This window comes from Carassius auratus, chromosome 22 (assembly GCF_003368295.1).
Source record: "Carassius auratus strain Wakin chromosome 22, ASM336829v1, whole genome shotgun sequence".
Taxonomy (NCBI): domain Eukaryota; kingdom Metazoa; phylum Chordata; class Actinopteri; order Cypriniformes; family Cyprinidae; genus Carassius; species Carassius auratus.
The window spans coordinates 19,991,823-19,999,896 of record NC_039264.1 but is presented as its reverse complement, the minus strand read 5'-3'; positions in this window follow the sequence as shown (position 1 = coordinate 19,999,896).

The following is an 8,074-nucleotide window of genomic DNA, read 5'->3' as shown; positions in this document are numbered from 1 at the left end:
CACCATTTACCCACTATATGAACAACACAGTGGAAAGTGCTCGACTGAGGACTGAAACTAATTGTTGTATATTACAGAATGAATTTGGTGACTTGTTGGTGCTGAAATAATTTTATCTAAATTACACAACCATCATGTTTATGTTAGTCTAAGCTATCAGAAACATTTCCCTACCTTGCGCAACTTTCTAGAGAACAACAGGTTTCTGAGATATTGTGTTAACTGTGGTTTGTCAAAGTAATGGGGTCATATCTGCGTCTGTTATGTTGGCTGACCTTTGCATGGCCAAACAGTCTTTGAATTTTCTAGTGAAAATCCAAGTTCAGAACTGAACCAGTTTCTTGGCAGAACACTTTAGTTCTTGAAACAAAAATGCAAAAACCTTACTCTGGTCTGAGTTAAAAATTGCTAGCTGTACAGGAGATGAAATACAAAGTCTTTCAAAACATTAATGTATAAGTTCATGCAAATACATAGTTTGTCTTTAAGTTTGGCAAGAAAGTCCAAACATGAAGGACTGAATTTCACATCAGCGTGAATGAAGTGGTAGTCAAGTCACACTGAAGTCAGCCAAAAGTCCAGTTTTCCCAGAAAACCATTTATATTTTCACAAACTCAGCAACACAGTGAAGTCGATCATAAATGGTTTCACACATTGACCTAACCTTTTCAAATGTACCTAGTATCATATTTACCCAAATATCTGCTTGCTAGATTTTTCTGTGACAACCCTTCAATGTTGAACTAAGTAAGAGCACATGGAACAGCTATTAAACCATGTTAAACAACGCGATAAACGATTTCTTGCACATTCTTCAGTAAACATTAAGTATTATTCTCAGTTCTAGACCTGATTTAACAGACGACTTGGCCCTGTTGCTCCCGGTAAAATAGGAACAACCTGCTCTGCGCAATGGCTTCCTATCTGCAGTTAAAGGAAGTTACATTTGGAGGCTAAATAAGCAACGCTTTCATTGAGAGCAGATGAGATATATGGCTGACTCAGCCCAGGCCATGTCAGAGACATCAGGAGCCTCTTTTGGTCCTGCAGGAGCAATAACCACAGTAGCAAATGAAGCGAGCCAGGTTCCTCTAGTTCTGTCTAGGGAGCACATCAGTTTATTACGAGCAGATACCTTTTTTAAGCATTGAGAGAAGGTTCAATGAAGACAGAGGGTAGGTCTGTGAGACCGGTCTGACATTGAGATGGACCACACAGGTGAAAGGTCATGGGACACGGTTTGGGTGGCATGATGGAATGCTCTCCAAACAGCACCCCTGGGGTATCATGAGGACATTGAGAAGCAGCAATGGGAACGGTTTCATGCATCATTTTGGGTAGTGTGAAAACATTTATACATAAAAGTATTCAATGGTGAGTCCGTCCTGCTGAAACAGCCATCTTAGTTTTGTAGATGTGTTTTAAAACATACTGGATTCTAGCTGTTCTAAACAGAGCAATGCAATGATGACATATTTTTGTAGGCCAATCCAGAAGTTAGGATCAGCCTGGTTCCCTAAATGAAAAACAAAAAAAGGTACTGGTCATTTGTTGGTCTATCAGCCACCATGTTCCAAACCTAATAGTGTTCTACCATCTTGGGCTAATTAATGAGCTAGTGACTAGCTTGAACAAGCTAATGAGCTAACAACTAGCTAACAGTAATGGCTAACTTGAACTAGCTATTGAAATAATGATCAGATTGGACTAGCTAATGACCTTATTATCAGTTTAACCAAGCTAATAGTTTAATGACCATCTTAGACTAACTAATGAGTTTATGACCAGCTTAGAATAGCTAATAAACAATGGACCAACCTGAAGTAGCTAATAAGCAAGTGAAGTAGCTAATGAGTTAATGATAATAAACTGAGAATAAGCATGGACAGTTATTGAGCTCATTATTTACTTGGATTAGTTAATGAACTAATCTCCAACATGGAGCGACTGGATTAATGACCAGCATGAACGAGTTTTATTGACCAGTTAATGACGAACTTTACTGAGCTAATGACAAGCTTAGACCGCTAATGAGTTATTGGCCAGTTTGAATTAACTAATGAACAGCTTGAATTAGCTAATGGGATAATGACCAACCTGGACTAGCTAATGGATTCATGACCAGCTTGAACTAAGTAGTGTTACTGGCTATCTTAAATTAATGATGAACTTGGATTAGCTAATGAGTTAATGACCAGCGTGTATGAGCTAATGGTACACTTGAACTAGCTAATGAGGGAATAACTGGCTTAAACCACCCATGAGTTCATCTACAACTTGGACTTGTTAATGAGCTAATGACCAGCCTGGACTAGCTAATAAAATAATGACTGGCTTGAACGATTTAATGTCCAAAATGGAGTATTTATGTGGTTAATGACCAGTTTGAACTAACTGATTGACCAGTTTGAGTTACTGATCAACTTGGACTAGCTAATAACTTGCTTGGAATATGAGGTATTGCCAAGATTAACCTAGTTAACGAGCTAATGGTCAGCTTGGACTAGTTAATGAGCTCATAATCAAACTAAACCAGCTAACAAGGCCAGTTTCAAAACCCAGCAGTATTTTCCAGGAGGTTTTGGTGGGTTCCTTGGGACTGATGCTGTGTGACTGCATTGGTCTCTATGTTTGCAGAACCGCTTGGCATGGTTTCATCACCATCCTGGGACCATAAACATAGACGGTGGAGGCAGAGAGACAGAGCTGTGACCTCTGGACATTTATCTTCAACTTTGACCAGTCACATCAGAGTCAACGGCCCACCGGGTCCCACTGGCACTCCCATAATAAAGACACAAACCTCTCTGTGACCATACACAGTCATATCCAGCTACACTAAATCATGTTGATGAATGAAGTAGATGACAAGATTGCCTGGAAAACTCACAAGGCTTCAGTTAAATATGCGTTATTTTATGCCAGAAAATGACCACCAGTTTGATAACCATCATACTTTCTTATATATAGCCATCTTAAATTTTGCCATAATTATAGTATGTAGATGAAAATGACATGATCTTAATCGGCACCATAATAAGCAATATTTTGCATTATCATTGACATACTATGAATTATATGTTCAAAACCACACAAAGTTATAAGATCACATTTATTCTACTGGATCTTAAAAAATTTATTTCTTCAAAATATAATGTAGAGTGATGGTCTACAGATAAAGTAATGCACATTAAGGTCCTAATCATGATAAAAAATGATATTTCTAAAGAAAGAAAAACAGGTCAATTGTGATTTCATTTTGTCTTTAATGCATAGCAAATTTCTAAAGTGGTTCTCATAATTGTTATGGGAATTTTGGACGTCATATATTGAAGCATGTCAGAAATGGTCACATACTGTAGCTGAGGAGTCCAGGGTCAGTCTACAGTAGAGAGGTCACATGACTTGATTTCGGACTCTAGAGAGACGGATGCCAGTGGATATTAGCTAGAGACCTGAGATTCTGTTCTGGACATCATATAGCTGTAAACATGGGAAAAACATGCTTTCTCTTCTAGGAAAATCTTCCTTGAGCTCCCATCAGTCAGACCACAGATGACCCAATGGGAGCGAGAGGAGAGGGACACTGACCTCTGAACCCAAACAGACCAATACAGTACGGGATGTGGCACTTTAGACCATAGGAGTATCAGATTTGTAAGTCTTTTATAGAGATATTCTGTCCAAAATATGTATTATGGCCTGTTCTGGAGATATATATATATATAATATATATCTTGGAAAAAAGTACTATGTATGAAAAACAGTGTATGATTGATGGTAAAAAAAAAAAAAAAAGACAAACAACAAAAGAAAAACAAAGCAAACAAACAAAATGAAACTATACAATAAAACAAAGCAAACAACAAAACAAACACAAAGATTTAACAAAAACTAAACAAAAGCATAAAACAAAGAAAAATGTAAACAAAAAACAAACAGCAAAACAATCAAACAATAAGTAAAAATGAAGTTAAAAAAAGCAACCAGTAAAAATAAAACAAAAACAAAAAAGGAAACAACAAAAAATAAAGCAAAATAAGCAACCTTGCTTGACTCCTTTAATAACAAAATTATTACAATTTAGTTCAATACTGTTTGGAAATCATGATATATTATTTATAATAATTATTACATTTACAGAAATTAATTTAAAAAAATCATTTTAAAATTATACAATACACAAATTTTAAGTTGGTTGCAAAAATATTTAAAAAAAAAATAATACTCAATAGTACAAAACTGCTGCTTTTAGAAATTAAATCATAGTAATAGATTTCTGTATTAATATATATATATATATATATATATATATATATATATATATATATATATATATATATATATATATATATATATATATATATATATATACGTTTTTTTTTTTACTGTGTCTAATTAAGGCCATCTCAATTTAACCACTACTTTTGTTGGCTTGATCTGCAAATTCAGGAGAAGCTTTCTGGAAGTCAGTTTTTCTTTCTAATGATACTCTAGGGGACTAATTTTGGTCACTTGGAATGCGTTTTGTTTATTAGTATCCTGTCACATTCTGCCAAAAAATTACTCTGAAGTCCTCCAAAGTTTACACTATTTGCATTGCCTTAAATTATCTCTTAACAGGCATTTAACCTTTAACATAAAATAAAGCCATCCGTTTGTCCGCATGATTGTTTGCATCGTTCTAAAGAGTAGAAACGTGTTTAAATCATCTCCTCAAAAGCACAAATGTGTTTCTTCCTTGAGCAGTTATGTGTATCCCAGATGTGAGCCTTGTTTTAAGTATTCACCAAGGACATGTCACATTAAATTAACTGCTGGTGGTAAGTCCCGGGGCTTATTTTAATTGAGATGAAATGTCCTTTTATTATGAACAGTAAGACTTGTTTATTTTAGAGGCGAGGCGGTATTGAAAAGCCCATTTCAGCTATACAGGAATAAATTTAACACGGGTGCACGCAAGTTCATAGGAAATTAAAGGAATCGAACCAAGTATTTACACTTAAAACAAAATGAATAATATATATATATAAATGCATTTTCAACAGGATATATTGTATGGCTTACATTAAACAATGTAAAACAGCAATAAAACAGATGTGTTAAGGTTCGCTTGTCACATAGTTCACCAGAGAAATTGCCAAAACAAGCTTCGCTTCTCAATAGCGAAAAAACTAGTGATGACATGATAAGACATGAAAAATGTGTTGTGCAGAAGAACAACATTTTAAAAGATACATTATGTTTCCTTTTAACCCTGAAAATCCTTTACCAAACTTGTTGTGCCTTTTTAAAAAGAGGAGCAGCCTTTTAAAAATGATTTGTAAATCTCCCATTACTTCATTTAATTATCACATCTCGTATTCAATCTTTTTGTCAGCTTCAAAAAGAAACTCAAAACCTTCGCTAATTGAGAGAAGAAAAGTTGATAAAAGACTGAATGCAAGATTTGGTGATAATAAAGCATAATGAGAGATTTACAAGCTATTGTTACAAGTGTAACAAGTAGGACACAAGGGTTAAGTTTTGCCCAAATTTGTAAAAGAATTAGATGTATCCCTCACAGAAAAGGCAATGCTAGCATTACAAAGAGATCAGTGAAAAACAATAATCATTCAATACTGGAAAGTTTTGATAAAAAAAAAAAAAAAAGTTAAAAACATTTCAAATCTGAGTATATCTTTTATATTCATGTTCATGTATTTTTATGCTTAGGTATTGTTAACGCAGCAACATGCTAAACATTAAACTCTATTTTGAGTAAACTGTTTCCGCCACTGAATAAAAAATAAAAATGCGACTTTTTATCTCGCAATTCTGAGTTTTTGTCTCAGTAATTCTGAGATATAAACTCAGATTCGGAGGAAAAAAACTGATATGTTCTCAGAATTTAAAGTTTATATCTCAATTCTGAAAAAAAAGAAAAGAAAAAAAAAACGTCAGAATTTCAAGATATAAACTTACAAAATATTATTTTATTGTATTTTTCATTCAGTGGCAGAAACAGGCTTCCATAGTTTTGTGTACTTCGTGAGAAGAGCTTTTTAAATCAGTCACTTATGGTCCATGTTGTCTTTGAAGGTGCTTCCCTGCAGGCAGTGTTTTGTCACAGAGTGCATCAATGCTAACTCAAAAACAGGACTGTGCTGTCTGCCCGATTTATTCTGAAATAACGTTACTTATCGAAGTCTGTTACATGCAAATCTTTGACCCGCCGGGTTATAAACTGACACTGTGAATGGATGAATTTCATTACAGGTCCATGTGTTTCATATACGAACCCTGTTCGGCCCACTACCACAACAGTGGGCTAACAAAGAGGCCTTTATCTGCAGAGTTATTGAATGGGTCGTCCGAAATCAAATTCAGGATAAAGGTTTGTGTAAACATTATTGAGGGTGTAATATTACACTGAAAAAAGAAGGTGCTGCTCCCAGTTTATAAATTTGTCCTTGAAATGAACTGATCTATAGTTGTCCAGCGGAGTACATCAGGACAGCGCAGAACTATTGGGAGGATTGTTTTGCTTGCATTTGTGTTGTGGGTGAAAAGGGAGGCTCTGATTCCTGTTTGACTTGTCGAAGGTCAGGCAAAATGTTTATTAGTCTAACAATTGGGCGTCAGTCTCTCAGGGTGGGGTGCACTTGTTCGATACAGTTTTATATACTATAAACTTTGGCACTTTCATTGCCTTCAGCACAATGGTACCAAACAAGGAAAAGTGTGAGCATTGCTTGGCGGCGCAGAAGACTCATTGTAACACATTCTGGGTGTTTGCGAGGGTGTTGCTGTGCCGTTATTAGGGTGAAATCTGATCAAGTCTGATCACTGAGAACAGGGTTTTTCACACTGTGTGGGGACACAAAAGTTCAGAGTAGAGCAGAACAAAACAAAACAAAACAAAACAAAAAAGCTAAACAAAGCAAACAAAAAATTGAAGCAAAACAATAAAACAAGGCAAACAACCCAAAAACAAAAAACACAATAAAACAAAAAAAGCAAACAATAAAGCAAACAAACAACTTACGAACAAGTAAAAAGACAAACTTGCAACAAGGCAAACAACAACCAAGAAAAACATCAGAAACAATGAAAACAACAAAACAGAAACAAAATAGAAAACAATAAATCAAAGCAATCGGAAAATGAAACAAAATAAAACAATGCAATCAACAAAAAGGCAAACAATAAAACAGCAAAAACAACAAAAAACAAAAGCAATAAAACAAAGCAAACAGAAAATGAAACAAAACAAAATCTAAGCAAACAATAAAACAAAAGCAAATGAAACAAAAAAAAAAATGAATATGAAACAAAATTACCAAACCTACCTATTTCATTAAAAATGTATAATATTTTCCTTCAAATTACTGGTTGTAAATGTCAACCAGTGATTCAAATTAAATCCATTCATTAAATAAATTCACTAAAATGTAAAAAAAATGAATTTCACAGAAATAATGAGATTTTATTTATTTTAAAAAAGTGTAAACTTAATAGAAAACATTTTCCGAAACAAATTGACAATTTTAATAATTTCATAATTGTATATATGAAGAGTTCAGATGCAAAAACCTCTAAAAGCCATCTGAAATTTTCATCTAAAATTAGGATTTTTATCAAGCTCCTATGCTTAGGTTGAGTCATTTTACTTCAATGGCAGTGTGTAGGTCCTTTTCCAGGCCATTAAAGTGAAATAACTGAACATAAATGTGGGAGCCTGAAAAAAATTCCTAGTTTTAGATGCAAATTTCAGATGGCTTTTAGAGGTTTTTGCATCTGAACTCTTCATATATTATATAAATATTATTTATCATATTAAAGGCAGTATTATAAGTACAACTGAATGTACCAGAGCACAACACAGCACTAATAACTCCAGTATGTGCATGCAAAACATGTCTTAGGGATGTAGGAGACCTTTATAAAAGAATCCAGGCTTTCCTGAAGCAGCAGTTTCAAAGTTTATTTTCAGGAGTCTATAGCTCCGCAGACGGAAACCATGCTTACCTTTCCACTACCCAAAAATCAGAGACGCCCTTGGGGCAACCATTATGCAAACCAAAGATCCTC